We start from the raw sequence: 24,409 nt of genomic DNA, 5'->3' as shown, positions 1-24,409 counted from the left end.
TCTAGTTTATATTATGTATAGTAAAGTACTGTTTCACATATTATGTATTCGATATATAAAGAGCCTTGTATGTAAATGTTTTCAGAGTATACCATGAGCTCCCAATAAAGACAACATCCTTCACTGACTATAGTAGGCCTATATATGTATAGAAATAGAGTGCATATATAGAGATAATATAGAGAAATAGAGGAGATTATTTATATGTCACAAGTGAGAGTTGGGCCAGTGGCCCAACTCCACTATTTCCACTATTTCCTGTTTGAATGTATAACATAAATACAGATCACTAAAAACAATGCATGGGTTAGATTTTAATATTAAGATATACAGTTTTGTTTCAACCATCTAGAGGGTAATAAAATTACCAGCATAGCAACTCAACTTTCTGTCTAATTTTGTTGCTCTGTTACCCCTGCAGAATTTATTTTTCATCAAGAATTGTGAATTTTGTGGATTGCACAGCTTACTTTTGTCTCTCATGCTTGGCTAACAAGAAGGAAAAGAAGTGACGTTATACCTTACATAATTGACTGTAAACAAAAGCCATGTGATTAACCAATTACTGTAAACAGCCCATGATCCAATTCTCCCACGTGCACAACCCTCACCGGTCTCCCCTACTTACACTAAAAGTTGCCTGATTATATTTTTATCAATAGTAAAAGTATGTTAATAAATTTATGCTATATAATTGTAAGCATTTCTTGCTGAATTTTCAAGAAAGATGCTGACGTCACAAAACTAGGAACTAACTTTGTTTGCTCAGTCCTCTGTGTCACTTATAAGTTGTATATAAGCACCATAGAGATAAAAACATCTAGTGATGGTGTGAATGAAGGAAATAACTCAAATTGTGGTTATAAATAGGTATGTCAACAACATAGATGGAGAATCAAGTATTTTGATGTTTGATTATCCCTGTAACTATATTTTTCTATATGGAGCTCTTCAGTTTTTATAAAAGTATAGGATGATTCCATACACGATTCTGGTGTTATTGATGTATTGGATGGTCCATTGAATTATGCAACACTCACTAATTCAATAATTAATTAAGGTTGATTGATTAAAAGTAACTCATATTTCGATATTAGCTTACGCACAAGTAGAGAAAATGACAATTGAACCTGATCGACGCATATCCATTCACATACTTCAAAGAGTTTGGGGTCTCGAGAACCACCGTCTATGTCGTCAGCAAGTCCAAAACGTTGTAGAGGAAGAACAGTTCCGTCAAAAAGGCCTGTCACGGCAAATCTAATATTTTAGTATAGTATTGCATAGTATAGACAATGTTTGAGCTCTCAATGTACGTTTTTTATCATCTAGTGATGAAAAATAGCAATATACGATGAACTGTTGGTTTAGAGTACTTGTCAAGTACTTATAAGTGTTACAATTTTTTTATAAGTGGAAGATTAGGATTTATGTGAATGACGGAGGTTATTTTTCTCTTAAGTTGAAGGATATTTTTGTACATTGTAGGTAGCATCTTTTGTTAGTTTCAGTTCTTTATTCACACGAATGACACCTAACAGATTTGGAGTTTACAGTAAGAACCAAAGGAATGTCTATATTTTCATTAAAATCACTCAGCCATTTATTTCGTAGAGATTTGGACATTTTGAAGTTATATAAGTTTAATTAATTTGAAAAATTATTACAAGCGCTATTATATCATTTTTTTCAGGATTCAAGTAAGAGAAAATTTGGCGGAAAAGTATTTCTCCTTTGTTACAAGATTCAAGAGGGAGTATTCAACAATCAATTTGGTGATAAATTTACCCTTCTTCTTATTTGCTGTAATCGTAATCTTGCTTCCTCATGGATTCATAAACCTGATTGCATCCTATCCCTCCAAAACGATAGTGTTTTCAAGGTTGATAGAAATAAATTTTATCGACCTAATTACATAATTGATGTACATAACAGACAAACAACTCATATCTATGACACTGAGTGCATTTATAAGGCTATATTATTTATGTAGTTCTATACACTTCATCCTCGCTTCCGATTCTATTATTTTTGTGAGTCTCTTCTGTCATTGGAAAAAGTAGAAAATGATCCTGGAACATAAATTTAATGTGGTCCTCTTTTCCAGATATCTTTACGTAGGCTGTTATATATATTTCTGGCCTAGGCTATAGTAAGTGTTGCCAGGTGCAATTTGACATTTCCTTTGGTAAGTTTAACATTTTTGTAGCATAATCGTAATCAGAATGCTTTGACTTACGACCATCATTTGTATTGTTTACAGTGACTTGAAAAAATTAATTTGCCAAAAAAAATGGAATTAAATCGTGAACCTTTTTTATGCGATCATTTTTCACAACTTTCGACGTGGATTGTCACAACAAGAGTGCACTGAGGAACTTAAATCTTTGTGTGGCGATGAAGCACCATCGTATAATACTGTGAAAAACTGTTTTAATAAATGCAATCGTGGCCGACGCTCGCTCAAAGACGAATTCCGTGAGGGCCGTCCAAAAACGGCCGTTAAGCCAGAGAACATTGATGCCGTGCGTGGAGTGATAATGTGAGATTGTCACGTGAGATATCGGGAGATAAAGACATGCTTGGGCATTTCTTCCACCAGCATACATTCGATATTGCATGTACACCTGGCCGTGAAAAAAGTTTTGTTCTTGTTGGATCCCGCACAATTTGGCAATTGTTCAAAAGAAGGCTCGTGTCCACTGGTGCAAAGAAATGCTGAAAAAATACGCTCGTGGGGCTTCAAAAGACGTTTATAAGATCGTCACAGGTGACAAATCATAGATCTATGCGTATGAGTCCGAAACAAAACAACAATTGACCGTGTGGGTCTTCGAAAATGAGCCAAATCCAACGAAAGTTGTTCGTGGAATAAGCACTTCGAAGCAAATGGTCGCCTGTTTCTTTGGCAAAACTGGTCATGTGGCGACTTTTCCACTTGAGCATTGTAGGACGGTCAATACTGAGTGGTACATCGCAATTTGTTTGCCTGAAGTCTTCGGAGAGATTCGAAAAACAAACAAGAGAAGACTAATAATAGTTCACCATGACAATGCGAGCTCTCACACATTGGCTTAAACCAGCGTCTTTTTGACCGGCCAAAACGTCGAATTGATAGGTCATTCGCCGTTCAGCCCCTGACTTGTTATCCAATGACTTCTTTTTATTCCGCACATCAAGAAAAAAATGTGTGGTCACCGATTTTCGTCAACAAAAGATGCTGTTGAAGCGTTTAAAAACCATGTTTTGGAAGTATCTCACTCGGAGTGGAAAAGGAGCTTCGACAATTGATTTGAGCGCATGCAAAAGTGTATAATTCATACTGGAGAGTACTTTGAAAAAAAACAAAAAACATTTTTGATGATAAATTTTCGCATTTTCATTAATAGGCCAGAAATCTCTATAGCAGCCTACATATCAGCAAAGCTGCAAAACATATTCAACTCTCCTATTACCAAAATATGCATAAATAGTGCATGGGAATTATTACATGATAAATATGTTAATAAACTATCGGTGATCTTATAAATTTAGTAGAGTTGTATTGGAAAATATAAATTTCGTTGAACATATTCTAAAAGTTAATGAGTTGGAAGTCATTTTCTGAATTACTAAATCACTAGTCATCATATTTAAATATCACTTGATCGTGAAGATTTTGGATCTCCACATCAATAGACAATATTCAATAAATAACTTACGGATTACACTAAATACTTAAGATGTAACAAAACTGTATATTAGCACGATTATTACAGTATTCATTGACAATAAATAATAGATTATGTTCAAAGCAAAACAGTTCCTTTTTTAAGGAAGAACATCTTATTTTAAGATCCGCCATTGAGCCAGCAGATGTGCAGAAAGATAGTAATTTCGTCCCAAAAGTATCAAAAGATCGAAACAGCCAAGCAGGAAGTGGAAAGATACTTAACTGATGACTATGAAGGTCTTGAAATGATCTTGGACTACTGAAGGGTAAAAAACTATTTAAAAGATACAATATTGAGCTTCCCATTACTGCTTGAGGCGGACCAAAATGAAGGCTCAGAGACGACAGCTTTGAGGATCAGCTCTTGTTAATGTTCAATAAAGAGCTAGAAGAGAAATGATTTATGTAAATATTTTATTATCCCCGGTAGACTATATTTTAGTTATTTTCTAGAGATATATATATTTTTTTATTATAATAAAATATTGTAAATAAATACATTTGAAAAAGGGTTATAAATCTTTTATTTAAGTTAAAAAGGTATATATATATACATATATAGGTTTAAAGAAGTTGTATATTTGATTATGATAGCAATTAAGGTGGTCGGATCGCTGATTGCAAATGGCCCTGATCGTTATATCGCTATATTGTAGTTAATTTCTGATTGCAATTTTTGATCGGATCGCAGTTTCTTTCCTGATCGCTCACAAGCCTGGTAATAACTAATATGTAATTAAGTATTCAGTTCACAACAATCAACCGTTCATCATATATTGCTCTTTTTCACCAATAAGGGGATAAAGAAACGTACAAAAAATGAATTATTTTGAAACTACGTGCTTTAATAATCTAAAGAGTATTTTACTTTAGTGGAACAAGGCAAATTTTTTCGAAATTGCTGTACAATAAAATGTAATAGTTACTATGGATCGGACAAGGTGAAATTAAACCAAATTTCAATTCATCAGATTCCACAAGATCCTCAATTAAGAGTTGAATGGCGACAGACAATTCGCTGTGAAAATTTTAAGCCATCACTACATATCTATTTGTGTTCAGACCATATTAAGGAGTTGGAATTTGTTCGTGATGGTGTTGTGCAAAATCATTGTCTCAAACAAGGAACTATTCTGTCAGTAATCCGAGGTATTCCGGATAGACTATCTCCTCCTAGTCCGGAAAAAATTGACTTCTTGTTTGTTATGCTCAGAATGAGAGAAAGACGAATAAAGATTTGCAATGCAATTCAGATGTTCCAGAATCAAATACAATTTTTGAGGTAATGTAATTGTCTATGTATATATATATATATCTGAATATACATTGCATACGTATTCAAAACTTGAAAAGATAATGCTTACATAATTTAATGTTGTTGTTTTTAACTATTTCCAAGACCAGAAGCAAGATTGAAGCAAACATTTGCAATCGTTTAAGTCGTGCTAAGAAAGAGAATCGGGAATGGAGAGATGTAATGGTGGATTTGCATAAAAATAATTTATTATCTTCAGAGGAAGTATGTAGTAGCCTTGGCTTATTTTGAGGTTGTTAAACTTGAGACAGTGAGGAAGTTGATTGAAAATCACAAAAAATCTCACCATTATTCCGCCACACTCAAGGATTTGGCTCTCTTCATTTCTATTCACCTCGTGCGTATGAATTTTGTCGTTGAATTTTCTTTTTGCCATCATCATCCAGTCTACGCCGATATATATATGCCATTAAGTGTCTGCCGAGCCTTCAGGAAGCGTCTTTTCGTGGACTATTTTCGTATAAGGGAAAGGATGCGTATAAAGATGTAGCTCTTATTATTGATGGGATACATTTAAAAGAAGCTGTCGAGTATAACAAGGATTTGGGCCGTGATTTTGGATGTATTGATTACGTCAGACAATGTGATTTTGGGTACGGGGAAGAGATAGCAAACGAGGGCTTGGCTTGTATGCTTGTTGCAATAATACGTGAATGTAGTTTACGTACTTTTGAAATTGGTATCACTGTCCAATCTGTTATAATGGATGAAGCAAGAGTTAATATTTCTACTTTGTCTTTGCTGAGAGTTAATATTTTAACGAAGTCTATTCATGAGTTATCGATAACTTTCTCTTATTAACATGAGGATTGCAATAGTAATGTAGTTGCTCTAACTGATGTACCTCATTCCTTTAAAAATATCCATGGTGCTTTAGCACACTTCAAAGAACTGTATTGATATGGGAGAGGAACTGTTCGGTGAAACTTGATAGCCAAACTGCATGAACTTCAAACTGAACACGGTCTTCGTTTGGGAAATAAATTAACTGAGAAGCTCATCAAATTTTATCAGAATAAAGTTAAAATGCTTTAGCAAACCAAAGTATTGGTTGTGAAGTGAAGGAATTCCTGTATTTCAAACAGATGATACACTTACTACAGCTGAGTTTATTCTTCTTCATGATTCTCAACGGTCGCTCAATGCAGGCTCCAGGGTATAAAAAGTACTGAATAAGAAACACTTTCATTTTGCAGAAAGTAATCTTAATTATTTTGAAAATTTATACGTAAATCTCTTTGATCCAAGTGTGATGAAAGTAACACTTTCAATGAAAAAAACAGTCCCTCATTGCATTCTTGGTGATATCAAATCTATTAATTTTTGATTTGAAATTTGGGTTCGTACCTCGCACCATATAAACTTTGCAAGAATCATTTGGAAATTAGGTTCAATGCTGTAAGATTACGAAATGGATGGAGTTATAATCCTACTCACAGACAATTCAGAAGTGTATATCGATCTCTTTTAATTCATGGAAGCAAATATAAAGTCGGAAGTTCTTTTTCTAACTCTTTGGCTCTTGAAGAAATTACTATATTAAATGTATCGTATAATGCGACCTTCATTTATGTGACGCCAACTGTTGAAGAATTTTATCCAAAGGAAGAAAAACACATGAGAACAACAACTTTGGACTGAAACACTTGAGAGTATGTGACTTTTCGTTCAGTTGCAAAGTATGAACAGCATTTATCCATTTAAATTTATTTAATTATATTTTCTAAATAAAAATATATTATAAGGTGACTATCAAAATATATGTCTGATTCTCTCGAAAATTACAGACTGAAATTGTAAACATATATGTATTAAGAAATTGGTAGAATATTAAAAAGAATTGCTTTCAATTGAAACATTCACCAACAAATGTATAAGATAAATTAATCAAAGTAATAAGACTTCCAATTGACAGTTTGGATTGTATTTGTGCATAAAATTACTAAGATCAAAACATTTTGACCTTTGCCTCTTGCTCAGCAACTCCTATGTTATGTTCTAAGTCAGCTCTTATAGTTTGCTCTTAATTCATCTATTAATACAAATTGAGCTACAACAACTGTATCTTCTTCTCAATTGATTCTTATTTGCGAATCTCCTTTATAAATTAGTAATTTACTACAAGTTAAATTTGTTAAATATGGAAGGTTGCCCTCACTGAGCTAGTGACAATATTCACCACAATATACTGCTACAACAGCGCCAATAGTGACTCTATTATGGTAGAAGCTCTATGGTCGCAACTCATATTATAGGGCTCTGTTAGCATCGAAAATTATTTATTCAAAGTTGTTCAGGAATAATCCAGAAAAATCCAGAAATATTATTCATTCTTAAAGAGCGTAAAAACATACTAGTTCGTTCTTGTACATTTAGTTTCCTTTCATGCATAGGAGAAGAGAAAATAGCAGTCTTTCTAGCTTTGCGCACTCCAACAATATGATTGGATGGTGTGAAGTTAGAGCGCAAAATGTAAGAGAATCTGTGATTGGTGTGTCCTGGTTCGTCATTATTGATATATATATTTCAAGGTTCACCGTAAATTGATTGTGGTACAAAGGTTGTGAACAAAAACGTTCTAATATTGTTGCGTGGTAATATCGTTGTGTACATTATCATTGTGAGACAAAACCGTTGTGGGTAATATAACCGTTTAGCAATATTATTGTGTGCAATTTTATTGCAAATTCATATTATATTCGGACGTTAAAACTATTGAATGATGAAGAAACATCCCAGGATAGAACCCTTCTAATCCATAATACACCCTCGCTCACAGGTTGTATAGGTGAACTGCTGGCCCCGAAGCCTGTTGAATTTATCCGCTGTTGCTTCCCTTAGCATCAAGGTACCCTTATAATATCCAAAAATACATTTTGTACAGGTGAAGTGCTCGGTCCTAAGAAAGTTTAAATTCCACCGACGCCGCGTTTCTAAGCACCAAGAAACCCTTCTAATATGCTCTAATGTACCCTGGACCAGGTTTGTGTAAGTGAACTGATGAAACCCGAGGCAACTTGAATTTATACACTGCTGCTTCCCTGAATATCAAGGTACCCTTTTAATATCCCAAAATATACGCCGGCCCAAAAGACATTCAAACACTTCGAAGTATGGGTCCTTTTGGAGTAGGATCTTTAAAAAAGGATGTGCACTCTCTGATCATTTTCTTTCGCCAATGTTATGACTGTAAACCTTTAATTCATGAGCCATTTTTGACTTGATTCCAAACTGAATTACTCGTATTTTGTTCTTCTTTGGAGCGAGTTTCACAGGAGTTTGAACACATTTTTTTGGTTGATCTTTTATCAATCTGCTAGCTTCATTGAATGTAGAGATACTTAAAGCACAAAATAAACTATGGATTCTCCTTATTATTAATATTAAATGTATAAAATTTTAGATTATTCTCCTTAAGAAAATGGATTGGAAACCTGTGAATTTTTTTTGTGGTTTTTTAAAAATAATTTAGTAACTTTTAAAAAAATCTTGATTATTCGTGGGTGATAGTTAAATTATTGTGTATCTTCAAGTGTGGTTAATATTATTGACATAAAGGAGGGGCGGGGGGGGAGAAATAGCTTAGGGCCTCTAAAATATGTTTGAATACTCTCTGCCCTCGGATTGGCCTGTGTCGCAAGGTTAGTGTGGGGTTGTAAAAAAAACCACCGCCAATTCATCAATAAATCCAAGGAGCCCCTCTAACACCACAAACTAGTTCAAAGCCCTCGGATTTGCCGAAATCATGGGGCTGAGACCCTTTTTACAGAGCGAGGGTTGTATTTAATATTTTGTACAATCCATAAGATGTCTCTGGCATTACCCATTGAAATACAAATAATGTTCCTCTATAGACCCAACGCCCCTCGGACTACATACTCTATCTAGGCGTGTATGGAGGAGAGGAGATGTGCTACTTCTCACAGTAGTATCCAATCTCTAGAGGCTTCCGTCAAGAAGGAGTGGACCAAGCTCGATTCTGACTACATAGGGAAGGCCTTCAACGGATTTGATCTCGTATTAAGGCAATTATTAGAGCTGAGGGCTCATATACTGAACAAAAGTTGTGCCAAACACTATTTTTAGATGATTTTCTAAAATAAATAACCTCACAAAATCAAATGTTTCAATTTTAATCTTGAAAAATTGAAAAAAAAATTAAAAAAATTGTATCACTAGATACGATGAACCTGTACAAATAGCAGGGTAAAAATTGGTATGTGCGAATATTTAGAGATTCGATTATTTTCTGTCTAAAATTTTATTTACTTGGGAGTAGTTATCCTCGTTTTTGCAAGTAATATGTAAGTATTTTTTACATTGATGTTCACGGTATGAGTTCGGATATTATACGAAACAATCTGGTCTTCTTTCTATATCCAGTGAGACGGATCGGTAGCATGATTAACAAAAGAAACCGAAAATCAACATGGTATCATAAATTTCAATTCTTGGCAGTATATATTCCGCACAACCAATCAATATTAAGAACGCTGATTAGAGGTAAAGATGAAAAAACATCGATAGCTGGCCACAAATTAGACTTTATATTTTGCTTTTAGGCTTTGATTTCTCTGCTTCTTTTTTTTTAATTATTGTTCTTAACATTGATTGGATGAATTTGAATAAGATCTTTTTCATCCCAACTATGGAATTAATATTCATAACTGGCTAACTACCAACTGATTTGGAGTTGTTGTTCCCCCTTTTCAGAGGAAAGGTTGAGTGATAAAACATAACCACGTGCACTAATTCAAATAAATGGAGATAATACGTTCGAAATAGATAATATTTTTTTATTAAACTAGGATTACGCAATTCTATAATCTTTTCTTTGTAAGAAGTTCGGTACACGAAGCTGGTTGTGCCTCGGGTATTTACCGGCTATATAATTTTAATTCTACCGTATCTGGGTACTTCGAAGAATCCGTGTCTACGACCCTCCCTATCTCTAGCTATGACAGGAGGAAGAAGGAAATACATAAGGATATCGGCAAGAATGACTCCTATATCAATCCTCAATTCTACTCTGACTTTAACAAGGACTTACAATAATAAGTCCTCAACAAATCCGCAGGGTTACTCTCCGCAAATATTCAATAACATCAATGATATCTTGTATCTAGTATTAAAGGAAATTAATCCCCAGAAACTACATAATAATGATGGTAGGTCAAGAAAAGAAAATTCACTCCTCAGCTTGCAAACTCCAGAAAAACGTGCCTGTCTAGGAATATGAGTTCTTTATGTAGATCATTATTAAACGTGAATCGGTATACTATTGTATAACCTACTATTTGAAAAGATAAGTTCTTGAAAGAAAGAAAAAAATAACTAAAATTACACAATGGAATATGTTTAATTCATTCATGATTTAAACTGCATATTCAAGCAGGAATCATTCATAAATTTGAGAATCAGTGTTTGAAATGTTGATAAAAAAACGATTGAGGTTAAATATACATTTATCAAAAAATACTTTCATGTTTAATTAATTTATCTTCATATGATGTTATTGTTCCGATGTTCAACATTTTAACACACACAAACCTCATCATCAACAATTCATCTATAGAATCGGTCTAGCCCGAATTTTAAATAAGACAGCTTTTGTTCATAAGAAATAAATAGGTGCCCCAATACTGTTTTTGTATCCTTGTTAAAGTATAAGATCCCCTGTCTATTGCAGCGCCTCCTAACAAAGTGAAAAAAACACTGTCCAATCTCTGAGATTTGGCCATTTTCAATGTGTTCCTTATTATTTTTGAGGTCATTGTCCCAACTAAAAAAAATTGAGTAGGAGGTAGAAGAATGCTTTGATATCCTTCCAATTGTTTCTCAGGGGCGTCCACAGGTGGGTCTGGAGGGGCTGTAGCCCCCTTCAAATTAAAGTAGTTTTGCGTTTTAAGAGAAAATTTAATATTGCATTTTTTTTCCAAAGAAATTTAATTTCTTATGAATAGTTGTGGATTTTTGAAATTTTTTTCCGAAACAATTAATTTTTTGTGAAAAACTGTGGATGTTTGAAAACTTTTTTCAAAAAAATAATCAATTTTTTGTGAATAGCTGAGGGATTCTGAATTTATTTTTCAAAAAAAAATAATATTTAAAATTGAATTTTTGATTTTTTCCCCCAAAAAATTTAATAATTTGTTTACAGCTGATAATTTTGAAAAATTTTCTAATTTTTGTTAAATAGCCATGGATTTTTGAAATTATTACTCCAAGAAAATTAACTTTTTTATCAAATAGTTATAAATTAAAAAAAAAAAATTCTGAGAAACTAGCTTCCCCCAAAAAAAAATATATATAATCCTGCGAACGCCCCTGTTCCGTCTCACCTTGAAATCGAGAATTAATTTTTCAATGGGACGATCACCACACTACAAATGATATTCTCCTTGTTGTCAGGGATTAAATTTCAGAGGCTCGTTCACAGCAATTTAGCCAATATTCATATCCTTAGTTGCCCAAAAAACCATAAATATTGATAATTTTCCAATTTCATTTCCCCGTTTTTAAAGTAATGTAAATGTTCTTTCCTATGATTGATGAATATGTTTGATCCAAACAATATATTTGATTCCCCTTGTAAAGTAGAAATATTTGTCATAGTGAATTATGAAGAGAGTCTTCACAACAAACAAAAGAAGTTCCGTTAATATTTTAATTATAATTAGGTATTTAAAATATTTTCAGGTGTAATATTTCGTCTACAATAGTTAGACTATGTTCTAAACCGCAAGAAAAAATGTCATTTAAATTAGTATTTGAATATTATGAGTAAATGAATACTTTACATGCATGCATATACCTTGTTCAGATTAGAGTACAGATCCCATATATGTGCAATATAACCGAGTTTTTCCTGTGCATACATGAGGTTACAGGGGCGTCCGCAGGAGGTATGCTAGAGGGGCTGTGCCCCCCAAGTTAAGGATTTTTTTTTTTCCAAAAAAAAAATCAATTTTTCGTGAAAAAAGAAGATTTTTAAATTTTTTTACTAAAAAATTTAAATTTTCTAACTTTTTGAGAATACCTGTGTACTTTTGTGTACCTATTTTTTTAACAATTATGTTTGTTTTCATTTCCAGTCAATTGTCGAAATGGAGACACATGATCACTCGTTAAGTAGTGTTTTACTAATTTGAAATTAATCTAGAATTATTTATACTAGAGTATTATAATGGAAACTATCTGATTTCCTGTCATTCAAGAATTCCAAATTGGTGTGGTTGGTCTAGAAGAAGTAATTGGAACCAACTCTTGGTCTGTTTATTGAAGATTAATTTTTTGATTATGAAGTTAAACGGTTACGATCGTTTTTCTTCACAAATTCAAATCAATGCAAATATTGACATGTAAGAGATCCAATTTTTTTATGATATTAATGGTTTCAAATGCACTAAACGGCCTAAAACAGTTTCAATTTTTTTTTTTTTAATTCAGAATTTTTTCATTAAGTATCTTTTTCTTGAAGAAATCTGCAACACAGAGAAAAACAGAAAGCGAGGCTACAAAATACCAACATTTTTTTCAAACGGTGTATATTCAAAAGATTTGCTAATGCTAAAACCAGAATTTGATGTTGATATCACCAACTCTGAGACTGTTTTTGAAGGATATATATTTTATTTGTGAAGTAAAATGGTTACTCCTTGGAAGAATTGAGTCAGTGATTGAGACTGATGGAGGTTCTTTTGAAAATTAATATGCTGTTATCTTCTATGCTTTTAAATATAACCAAAAAATTTGTCACAACACATTTTTTAGGATCTGGATGAGGTCAAAGTTTGTTCAAATTATAGTGCACGACCCTGTACATAGGCAAATGCTATTTGATTTGTAAAACTTAATATGTGTACGAACTAATAAAATAATAAAAAAAAAACAAAAACGAACATATTTTTATGTTGAAACTAGTGATGTATTTCGAGTGTTACTTTTCGATCCGGCTAGTTGAAGTTCTTTTGAAAAAAAAAAAAAATTGGATAATTTGCATTACTTTTAAGTTCTCAGTGCTAGAACCGAAATAACCAACTTTTATTTCTGTTCTATTCTAAGTAGTTTTGAGACTCGGTCCATACCGATTCTTTTTTTCACTTCGGTCATAAGAGATTTTTTTTAGATAGATTTAGACCGACTTTTTTCGGTCTCTTATATTAGGTTAAGTAAAAAGTTCTTCTCTAGATGTCTTTAGTAGGCTATACCTCACGATTAATACATTATATCAAAAAAATCTTATATCATGCTTAAAGGCTTAGTACACATTTACAAAAAGTGTATTTATAGTTTTGTGTTTGGTGAAGCCAGTTGTCTATTTCAGTGTTCTAAAATGAAAGTATAAAAAGAGCAAATTTGAAAAATTCTTTTTTGCTGTTTACGGACTTTTCTTCTCTAGATGTATTTAGTAGGCTATACCTCACGATTAATACATTATTTCAAAAAAATCTTAAACTATGCTTAAAGGCTTAGTACACATTTACAAAAAGTTTATTTATAGTTTTGTGTTTGGTGAAGCCAGTTGTCTATTTTTGTGTTCTAAAATGAAAGTATAAAAAGAGCAAATTTGAAACATTCTTTTTTGCTGTTTACGGACTTACTACAGTATCGAATTTAACAGGAAAGCGATGGTTCAAACGATTACGTTCTGGTAATATGAACGTCAAAAATGTCCATAAGACAATGGAAATTATCTAGTTAGATCGGCATATGAGCACTTATGACATTGCACAGGAACTGTAGATAAGCTAGAAAATCGTTTAGAACCATATAAATCGAATAATTGTAACTATGTTAATTTTTGTCAAAATAAATTGAAAACTTTCACCTATTATTATGAGAGACCGAATTTATATTTTTTCTAGATCAACCAACATTGATTTTTTCATTATACTAAACAAAGATTTTACATAGCTTATAAATATTTGGATAACCTTGAAAATTAAAAAAAGTGTTGTAGAACAAATACAGTATATATATAACATTCAGAATCTGCCCATCCAAATATTATAATATAAAAATAAAACACAAAACTAAAATATATTACAATTTGAAATTTAGATATATTTTAATTTGACAAATGATAATTCTTAATTCATTAAGACGAGATTAAGTTGACTTCTGTGTTCTCCAAAAGTAAGAACCAAATCAAGATACAGGAATTAAATGAGAGAAAGAACCAAATAAAGATACGGGAATTAAAAGAATTTACTTCTAACTTGATTATCCATGTCAAGAGATGCTCGAATTTAGAGTTCCGTATTCCATGAGGGGCAACAAGATGAAAATGACTCCGAACTATTCCTGTTTAAACTTCGTAAGGCGTCATTGTACATGTATGACGTCATATGTAATTTGTATGTAAAATAGCTCAACACCGAATTTGAAATAAGACCGGTCTACCACAAACATTTTTAAAATACCGAATTAGTTCGATCCAATAAAAACCAAAACAGTCTCAGACCAATCTAGGATTTAGAAGTAATCTAGATTTAGTAATATAGAACTGAGATTGTATTTTATGTAATGATGGATATTGGGTCCTAATTTCAAGTCCGAGTAATTTTGATTCTTCCAAAAAAAAATATAATTTTTCTGTTCTTAGTTCTATTCTTTGACTCCCTTTTTAAATTGAATCGTGGGAGAGGCGATTCAAAGATTTGGTGGGGTCTTCCTTGATCATCTTCTACAAGCTAGACAGGAACTAAAGACCCCTCTTTAAATTGTGCCCTACACTTCTTGTTTTCCTGAAGAGGTCTTCTCCATCATTCTTTATCTTGGTTACCTTGAAATCAGGCTCCTGGGGCACTTCACAAAGTCCATAATCCTCGCCACATCAACTAAGGTGTCTGGGAGATCTGAGGTATGCTTCCTCTTGGCTTTTTCTCACCCAAGATGACGAAATGTTCCAGGTATATATCAGGTATTCCGGGTCAAAACCCGTGGTTTTTGGCTTTTTACTGTTTCTCTCAATTATATAGAACTTAGACCGAGTTTTCGGTTCTGCTACACCCGAAATCTATCACTAATTAAGACGTACCAAAAATAATAAATTGAATGAAGTCATAAGTTTGATTTATCTTATTGATTTACAAATATGTTTACTTTAAGGAGGACTTACTCTCTTTGAAGCATTTGTAGACTTTATTCTACATTAGACACTCTCTCAAGACCGATTTTTTATTTTATTTTAGTAATTAGATTATAGAGAATAATGTAATATTTCATTATTTGAATCTCGTAGGATTTTAATATTTACTGTAGGGAAGACCCGAGACAGTTCTTACTCTATTTGCTCAGCTATTGGAAAAAGTTGCAACTGACGTCGAGGACGATTGTAACTTTCCGATATGTAATAAATAAACCAAAAAATGACATGGTAGTCCTGACAAATTGAATAATTTTTTTCTTAAGTAACCGTGAGAAGACAAGCAAGGATATAAGTAGGAATTACTCACATGTCGATTCTCGATTCTACTACAAGTCCAACAAGGACTTATACTTATACAGCCCAACCAATCATCAGTGTTACTCTCCGTCATTCATAATCGAATATTTCGATGTTCTCTCCTCAATAATTAAAAAAACAGTTTGACAAATAAAATAAAACACTGGTCAGAATGTCATACACGAAAATGTTGCAGGAGTTTTACGTCATATTGTTATAACTCTTGTTGCAACCATGGATCATTGTTAGAGTGGTGTAAGTGTGTAAATTCAATCTCATGTCAGCTGTCACTGGGGGTATTACATACCACAACAGCAAAATTTGTATAGTAGTAGGTAAAAAACAGTTTGGCATGACTAATATTAGTTTGTAAACAAAGCAACAGAGAGTGGCGCTGTCACCCAGTAAAAGAGTATAACTCCCTAAAGAGAATCCATAGTAATAAAGCAAAGTTTTCCTTTTCTGTCTGTATGAATGCAATGTGTGCATTGTAGTTAGTACTCAATGATAAATATATTTTGATCAAAGAAATAACAATGTAGTAGTATAAATGAAATATTCCAAGGTGTGTGCATATATCATCGAACGTGTATACAGGGTGCACTGTATATAGCCCTCCCTCATGTAAATCATATAAATATTTATAATATAAGAAATAATAATGTAGTTGTATTAATGAAATATTGCAGGTGAGTGCATGTATATTAAGAACAGTCCTTCGGTTTGTTTTTGTTAATGCTCCCTAATGTATATCATTCATCGTTCATGTGTATTTTCAATATATAGGAAAGTTTGAATTAAATAGAGGCCCTGGTATGTTAAAAGTTATTAATGAGCGCTCTAAAGACTAAAGTAATACTCTCAAAATATTTTTTTTCATTTTTTTTCTAAGGAACACTTCATATGAATTGATATAAGTATTATCGTAGTTACGTATGAGTGTGCTCATGAAATACAGAGAGTAATACCAAGGATTTCTTGGGGAATTATCTTCTATATTATTAAAGAAAAAATTACCTTTTAGTCGACGCCTAATTACTCAGGACGGTGCCAGGTAATACTGCTTTATTATATAATCAGTGGTGTCTGCAGGAGGATTTTTTGCTTTTACTCCATTTTTTTTCGTCCAGATAATCAAATTTTTCGTGAAGGATATTTTTTAAAAAGATTTCTTTAAAATAATCCTTTTTTCAAATAATTTTTTTTGTGAATAGCCTTGGATTTTTGAAATTAAAAAAAAAGTAATATTTGAATTGATTTTTTGAATTTTTTTGTATATCTGTACATTTTTGAAACATTTTTCTAATTATGAGCTTTAGAGCTTACGTACAAACTTTAGGCCAGCCTACACCCCTGATGCCAACCTGACTAGCCTCTTTAGATGCATGTTGAGGAGGAGGCCTGCAGTATCCATCATCCAAAAATCGAGGCCCTCAAAGCTACTATGATCCAGCACAAAGGAAAACATTTATAGTGGGTGCAAGGCGTTCCGCCGCCGTCTTTAAGCCATAATTGCCGTTAAAGACATTAATGATTAAGAGAGCTCAAACGCACATCTATTTATATTATTAAATTTGTTGAAATTCTATTGTTCATTAATAAATTATATCTTGTTGAATTTTAAAATTCAAAGTGTTCAGATTTTAATGGACCACACTGTAACTGAAAAAAGATAACCGAAATCTTTTTATGTGAATTTGTACAGTTATACCTCGTGTTGCGAGTGTTTTTTGGGATACGAGTCCATGTTGTCAATTTGAATAACGTGTAGTATATTGGATTGTGAGGAGGTATCCTTATTTTACTAATTTCACCTCAGAAGGCACTGATGATTTGATGGTCATAAGTTGATAATAATTGTCATCAAAGGTAGTAAAATTGACATATTTTTAGGCAGGAAGCTCTCCATTATTTTAAATTTATAAGCAGTTTTGATTAGCTTTAAATTTCATATGTATAAGATTATTTTACGAATATTTTGGAGAGACATTTATGCTAAAGTCAACTAGAGTCATATTTTATCTACGAATACAATGTTGGATTATTATTTTCATAAAAGATTAGAAATAACTTTGCTGTCAAGGAATTTGGAATCAAATCAATAATGATTAAATCAATAAACTGACATAACTTTATTTACAATTTCAACGTCTATCATAAATTATGATTCTAAACAAATCGATGTATTTTTTAGGAATCGAATTAATTAATTCTTATAATAGATATGTTTTTAGTATATAATAGTATATTCTAGTAAAATAGGATATATACGGTTCATCACTATAAAATTAATCTTAAAAAAAATGAAGTAGAGTAGAAAATCGACATTCATTTGTATGTACTTTATATATACAAACAGCCTAATATTTCATAGACATATTTGAGTAAGTTATAGGCTTTCTATATAAATTTGTGGGCTGAGTTATAATATTCAAGGGTTTTAGCTAAAGTTTAGAACATTTTTTATTTTATTTAAGACACTTAAATTGGACTTAAAATCAGTTTATCTACTTCAAGTTCAATTTGAGGCACATTCAAAGGTTTAACAACATGTATTATTTGCTGAAATAAATTTTCAACTCATAAATCGGTATAGCGTATTATTTGTTACTATTTTATTTTCGCTCTATAGTCTGAGATTGCGGTTTGGACCAAAATATGAATATAATTGAACGCATTATAAATCATAAGTAATAGCACATGAGTATTTGTAGCTATTGGCTGGTTTTTTTTTTTTTTTGGGGGAGGGCTCAGAAATTTAACTCCAAAAATGTAATTTTCAACACCTTTCCTCATCCCGTGTGAACGTCCCTGGTATCCGAATAAACAGACTATATATATATATATATGTGGACTCACAACAATAAAACAACAGATTACGTCACAAAATTTTGTCTACCCACATCGAGCTTTTTTATTCACTCGCAACCTCGACTGTGAAATAAAAGGTTCTAAGCCTTTTGTATTTTTCTTATTGCCACTGTTTATTATTGTAAATGTTGTGTACCAGCTGTAACTTGTACAAGGATATTGTTCAAGTTGCAATAAAAAACTGATTTACAGTACTAGAGATTAGGATAATGCAATAATTGAATATTTTCTGTAGGATTATTATATTAATGCTGTCATTTTTGACTATATCAATACAAATAAATAAAATACAAATGCCCATGTGTCGTTATTCATAAATATATAATAACCATGTAACTTTAATAGATCAAAATAAAGTGATAGTACCAATTAAATTGATAATTAGAGTCACCAATTTCATCATGAAATAATGGAATTTAAGATGAAGAAATTGCAAATTGTTCAACTTGGTTATAACAAGTAACAACTTGTACACAAAAAAAATATTTTTTTAATTAACGGTGTAATTCCGATGACAATTACTCAAATATAAGTATTTTGTGTCGTATTATAAAGTTCAAATATTATTCATAAATAATATAAGAGTGGGGCATATGGTACTCCTGAATTAAAAACCTTGTTAATATCAGCTGCCTGTTATATGATCTGAGGGGAGAAAATGAGTTAGTGCCATAAAGAGGAGAACTTTCTTCATTTAAGATAGCATCAGTGCAAGGAAATTATTATAATTGTATTTCAATTCAATTTAAAGAAAAAAAAGGCGAGAATGCTTACTTCAGAAGGATAAGTCTGCACCACGCCAACCTTTTAAATAATAAACAGAAATGAAGATGGAACTGTTTAAAGGTACTGTAAATTATGATATAGCCATGACATATCAAGTGAGAGGAGGGAATCGACAGCTGACAACAAAATACATAGTGACTTTTTGTGTTAGCGAAGTAACGCCCTGACAAGAGCCACTTATGAAAACAGTTAAAAGGGGAATACACAGAAATCTTTGTTCATTTCAAAAAGCTAATTGTTGATGACTGTGAATATTTGACTACTTTAAAATGTATTTGAACATTGGTAAATATTTTTAATGGAGTACCCTGCAATACACTAAGATTCAAAGTAGATTAAATAAACTTTGTGTAATGGAATGTATGTTTTTTTTTTGTTTTTTGAAGAGTTTATCTATAAAAAAATTTGTGGAATATCATGTAAAAACTCCTTTCATAAAATTATACTGTAAAAATGAGACAAAAGGAATTATAGAGTAGCAAATATCTATAGTTGTAAATCTGAAGTATTTTAGGTATTTAAAAAAAATAAAATAAAGAAACATTATAATAACTCTGTGACTCTGACAATTGGCAGATTTTTTTGGAGGAAAGGAGCTAGGCTGGCATGTCTATGATGTTAGATAATAAGGGAGGAAGGAAAGGAACACAAGTTCCAATCATCAAACACAAAAATGGACATTATATTTCAGAGGCGTCCACTTGGTTTTTGGATTTATTTTGAAAAAAAAAAAAAAAAAAAAATTTAAAAACTTTGTAATATTAATTTTTTGGAAAAAAAATTCAAAAATCTACAGCTATTCACATAATATTTCAAAATTTATATTTCATGGAAAAAAATATTTAATTCAAAAAATTCCAAAAATCCACAGTTATTTACAAAATAAGTACATTTTTTGAAAAAAAAATTCAAAAATTAAATTTTCTTGTAAAAAGCAAAAATTCCTTAATTTGGCGAGGGCTGCAGGCCCTCCAGCCAACCCTTTTATTTATTGTTGTGTTGGCTCATATTTATTTGGTCCATTCCAGTCTAGTACTATGATCGGTACTCACAGTCCTTTTGGACCCGCCCTTAAGACCGTAAGTCCTTCAAACTCTCAGTACTAGATCTGATTAAAAAAAGAAGAAATAAAATTGCTTGACGTTATAAAGGACCGAACTTTGTAAGTTTTAGAACTAATATGCAGTTGGTTTCCTCCAACAAGTTGTCCTATGTCGACACTATGACGGTCTTTAAGTCGTCGTCGACACTACAGTAGGAAGTCATACAAACCTCTCTCTCCAGAATGGACTATATGGGGAAGTCAATTGGATAAAGATGTTGGGAAGAAGGGGGCCGCATGTCCTTCCTCCCTAAAGTGTTCAAAAGGGGTTTGCCACGATTCTTGCACAGACTTTGCAGTATGATAAGGTGTTCCGTCCTGATGAAAGCAGTAAGATCCCAGTGCTGCCCTTGGATCCAGGAATTTACTTGGAACTGTAACATGACCTGATAGACACGTTGATTGACTTTCACACCCTCGAGAATGAAGATCAGGGGTTTACTCAACCTGCGAGAGGTGAAGCCCACCCAAACCCACCGAGGGCAGATTTCGGTAATAGAACACGTGCAGCGTCTTCGATGCTCTGATCCAGCATCCGATCGTTGAGACTGTTGTGAACTCACTCCACGGTGTAGATCTTCTTGTCAGTCCAAATGATTCAAACCTTCGATCACGTTCCCTCGATCAACCTGGGTGTCTTCAAAAACCCCGGGCAACCACTCCTGGGCCTGCCATTGACAATCCCAGTCTCCTTGTACCACTTGATTGTGTAGTGGACCGTTGACTTGAACATAGTGAGCTCCTTTGGGCCTTGGTAATCCTCCTACAGGTCTTCTCTTCTAAATTAAGTGAAATGATGGTGCGCTTGGGTTCACGATATCGTCGTTAGAGGCTCAGGGATACGTCTAAAAAATGTTTGTTTTACAACAAACAAAGATGGAAGTCCCATGCAATAAACAGTATTAAACAGTATATACTCGTATAGGAGAAATATTGTTGCGTCTTGACGAGGGAGAGACACAAACTTATTTATAAGGTGGAGAGATCCAGGATGACCGAGAGAAATGAGGAGAAGAATGACGTGGAGGAATGAAACTACACTGTTTATATGTTCATGTGTATTCCAACTATACTCTATTATATTTACAAAAGACGACACTATTTATAACACGTAAAACTCAGTACTTATAATACATAGACGAATATACAAGAAGATAAAAACCAGAAAGGACATATTAAATACATAACATCACCCCCCAAGCACCAAATCCATGGCGGTGCTTAAACAGGTTCCTCTCCATGAACAGCAGCCTATAGATCCGCTCCATCCATGTCCAGGCGAGGACAAAACATTCTTCCTTGTACTGCAAAAGTTTATCTCCATAGACGTGCCGTGCTCTCAGCACGCGCACCGGAGAAAGGAGGACAATACTCCTCATAAAGGTTTTAAAGACCCGAGCACCTTGCTCGTCCCTGGGAGAAATAACATTCACCCTTGTTGAGGTTTTAAGGACCCGAGCACCCTGCTCGTCCCTGGGAGAAACAACACTCACCCTTGTTGAGGTTTTAAGGACCCGAGCACCCTGCTCGTCCCTGGGAGACATCTTGCTCGATGTACCCTCATCCAACTCGGGATGATCCAGAAGAGAGACCGTTCCACATCCATTAGCCAATGATGTGAACGGGAGAGTAGGAACAGTAGAGAACCAAAATTGCGTAGGAACAAATCCATTTTTAATTATGTGGTCCCTGACCAGGACACACACTTCACTTCTTGAAAGTGACCAAGGTTCTCTTCCTTCCTCCACGAGGCCCAAACATAGGCACAGTCCATATTGCTCCGCCTTCCGCAGACGAACGAGCGTTCTCCCCATCGACGAAAAAGGGCTACCCAACTCCAACAGGGCTAGCTTCGCCGACGATCCCACAGCAGGGAGGTCACGTGATCCTGATCCCATCCTCGTCGCCAATGTTGCGTCTTGACGAGGGAGAGACACAAACTTATTTATAAGGTGGAGAGATTCAGAATGACCGAGAGAAATGAGGAGAAGAATGACGTGGAGGACTGAAACTACACTGTTTATATGTTCATGTGTATTCCAACTATACTCTATTATATTTACAAAAGACGACACTATTTATAACACGTAAAACTCAGTACTTATAATACATAGACGAATATACAAGAAGATAAAAACCAGAAAGGACATATTAAATACATAACAAATATACAGTTGAATTTTTCTGTTTTTAGACTTATAGGTCACCCGGTAAATATTCTTAATCTGTATTTTTTATTAAGTTAATTAAATAAATAGTTAAGGTATACTCATAGCAAGGAGTTAAAAGTCAATTTTGTATTGACTCTAATCTGTATCCGTAGCAACTAGCAAGTATATATTTTCTTTGATTAATTTTGGTATACATACTATCTGTAATTAATGAATATTCATTATATATTTACACTCTAAATTTGTCTTACAAACTATGTCATTTAATTATCGAATTCTTATCTATTAAGTTTTTTCACAATGTTAGTCCTTAATATATATATTTTTTTAACGAGACAAACAAAATGTAATACTGTTTAGCAACCAAATCCTTTATTAGAAGTGCAGTTAATGGTGGCAGGGATTTACTTGAACGATCCTGTAAGAGAGAAGGAAGGATTCTGATGGGAGTTGAGTTATGTTTTTAAAAGAGGCTCTTTGTGGAGGCTTTGTTCGAATAATTACATATTTTATCTTTAGTAAGTGGATTGATTATTTAATTAATGGCGAGTAATGTTTAAAAATATCCCTTATAGTATGTAAGCATCTTGAAATATATTTGTTGTTCAAGAGGATTTGTATTCAACTAGTTTTCAAGGTGGCCAAGATAAATAATGATGGAGAAGACCTCTCCAGGAAAGAGAAAGTCAAGAACGTAATTTTCTACGCCCATAACATGGCTGGATTCTGGTCCAAAGAGGTGTACCACCTCCTTCTCTAAATTTGAACCCTCTGTATTTTGCTGTGTGGGGCACTTTGGTGAAGGAAACCTACAAAACTCCAGACCCAAATGTGGACTCACTGAAGGGTGCCATAGTGGCTTTGTCATCACCTCCTGCAAGGTTAATGACGACGTGTAAAGGCTATGATTGATGCTGAAGGTGGACATATTGATTTACCAAGTTTTGCAAAGCCTTTATTTACAAATTTTGTGATTTTTAAAGCAGCCTCTTGAGTTCACGTTTTTCAGCCCAACACTGTATATCAAGTACATTTAGCCTGGAATTACTCCGAGGTCGATCCTCGACTCTACTTTGAGTCAGTCAATTACTTATAACTACCGAACAAACGCTCATTGTTAAAAATTCGTATCTAACAAGGACATAGGCTACTTTGGGTCCGACGAGGACTTATTCTTAGTAATCCTTAAAAAGTATCTCCGTCATTTATAAGTACATACACATGTGATTACTCTTATCTTAGATGCTTGCTCCACTAGAATTTAAAAATGATGATAACAGTTTTGGAAAATAAAAACACTCTTCAGATTCCAATCTAGAAAATATATCATTAAAGTCATATTTAATACAACTCTATTTATTAAGTCACACCTATTATCAAGATGACTACAAAGGTATTGGAAATATCTTTACTTTATATTTTTATGGAGGTTTCCCAATTCTTTGTCCTACGTTTAGTAAACTTTCCTTATCTTGAGGGACAGAAAACCTTCACAAAAAAAGGACATCAAACTATTTACTTTGTGACTAATTTATTCAAGTTCTAACTACATTAATGGTGATATATCGTGGAAGAGTAATTCTTAACCTTGAATTAAAAATGACCACGTAGTAAGTGGGCATTAAACTTGTGGTGTGTTGAGTGAATTTTGTGGCTTTGTTGCCCTTAAACCTCCGTTGACATAAACTCAAAATTACTCAATTTAAATATGTTTTTCTAACTGTTTCATCCATTTTGCAATACTAAATTAACAGGCTGGTTGATTACACTGGAGAACACAAATTTTGTACGAATGAATTGAAGCCAATAATTGAAAATTGGAATCAGTTTTTTTTAGTAGACGGAATTCTGAAATATCTTGGATAATTGTGACTATTATCGCGAATCAGAATATTTTTTATCCTTAAAACAATCACCAAATTAAAAGTAGGGTTAATTAAACTTATGTAAAAAGTTTTTTTGTATGATTATAAAAGTGTTTTTATTGATTCTGAATTTTGTT

General features: G+C 33.1%; 1 long non-coding RNA gene across 1 annotated transcript; it reads left to right on the top strand.

Annotated features, from left to right (window-relative positions):
* Positions 1-1,372: 1,372 nt before the first annotated feature.
* On the top strand, positions 1,373-4,231 carry LOC121123563 (uncharacterized). Its single transcript, XR_005866031.2, has 2 exons — positions 1,373-2,188; positions 2,264-4,231. It is a non-coding gene; the product is annotated as an uncharacterized lncRNA (long non-coding RNA).
* The last annotated feature ends 20,178 nt before the right edge of the window (positions 4,232-24,409 follow it).

Source organism: Lepeophtheirus salmonis, chromosome 8 (genome assembly GCF_016086655.4).
Source record: "Lepeophtheirus salmonis chromosome 8, UVic_Lsal_1.4, whole genome shotgun sequence".
NCBI lineage: Eukaryota > Metazoa > Arthropoda > Copepoda > Siphonostomatoida > Caligidae > Lepeophtheirus > Lepeophtheirus salmonis.
This window is presented reverse-complemented; position numbering and strand designations above follow the sequence as displayed.